Source organism: Astyanax mexicanus, unplaced genomic scaffold (genome assembly GCF_023375975.1).
Source record: "Astyanax mexicanus isolate ESR-SI-001 unplaced genomic scaffold, AstMex3_surface scaffold_36, whole genome shotgun sequence".
In the NCBI taxonomy this organism is placed as follows: Eukaryota; Metazoa; Chordata; class Actinopteri; order Characiformes; family Acestrorhamphidae; genus Astyanax; species Astyanax mexicanus.
The window spans coordinates 2,674,966-2,676,097 of NW_026040046.1; the positions used below are offsets into that span (position 1 = coordinate 2,674,966).

Consider the following 1,132-nt stretch of genomic DNA (forward strand, 5'->3'; position numbering starts at 1 on the left):
ACTAGTGCATCTCAAAAGTGAAAAATATATATTTGTGTTTAATATCGTTCAGTAAACGGTCACCTTATGTTTAAAGCGACACATTTAACTTTTTTTATTTTAAGTTTAAACTACATATTCTAGTAAACTGGATTAAGGTCAGGACAGTAATTCTGGTTTAATGAACTTTTAGCCAGGTAAAAATGATTTGGAATATGTCACACATGTAGAGTAATGTATAATTTCTGTTAAATTATGATATTCTCATGATCTTCAGATTTTCTGAGATGCATTAGTAATTGGTTTGTGCCAAAACCAATGCAATAATAATTGCAAAAATGTTTTATATAAATATAAATGAAGTAAATACTGAATCCAAACAACACCAAGTTTAACACAGTCATATTTCTTGTCTTCATTTTCTTAAACAGGATATTTTCTCGCAGAAAAAGAAAGGATAATAAAAGGTAGGTAATGTTCTTAAAATGTTTAATTATATTCATGTATCAAATGCAGTAATTTTTCAAGTTTCTTTTGTATTCCACAGGTTTCCTTTCTCCAAACTTTTAAAGAACAAATAAAGAAATCCAATTTCATGCAGTCTGTGCTGTGTTTATTTGATTTATTTACATGTGCCATGTTCTGTTTTTCTTTAGTTGTTTACATGTGTTCTGTATTTTTTTTTTGTATGTTTTAGGCAGCCTCCCTATACTCTGGCACATCATATCATGTTCATCTTGTTTGTATAAATAATAAAAGCTGTTGCAAATAATGTGGTTCCTATTCATAATCCAAATAATTCTGCATAAAATCTTCAAGTGGTGACTTCAGAATATGGACAGATCTTTGTATTCTTTGACTTCGTTCTTTTCGTGGTGAACTCTCCATTGCTGCAAGCTGAAACTTCTCCATCTTCTTTTCAACCTTAAATAAAAACATCAGATTCACTTGTAGCGACAGCATTTACAAAATGTGATAATTATTATTAACATAAAACATTTAATAAATATTACTAATAATACTCTCTCATGGGTTGCAATATTTGATTCTCATTCATTAACATGACCTAAATATAAATAAAAATGTATAAAATACATCACTAATAAATATTGCACTGATTACAAATTAGATAATGCCCACACATACATCTAGA

The 1,132-nt window shown here is 28.4% G+C and overlaps 1 long non-coding RNA gene across 1 annotated transcript; it reads left to right on the top strand.

The window, feature by feature from the left end:
- The first annotated feature begins 374 nt into the window (after nt 1–374).
- Nucleotides 375–579, top strand: LOC125790800 (uncharacterized). Its single transcript, XR_007430526.1, has 2 exons — nt 375–446; nt 527–579. It is a non-coding gene; the product is annotated as an uncharacterized LOC125790800 (long non-coding RNA).
- Nucleotides 580–1,132: the final 553 nt, after the last annotated feature.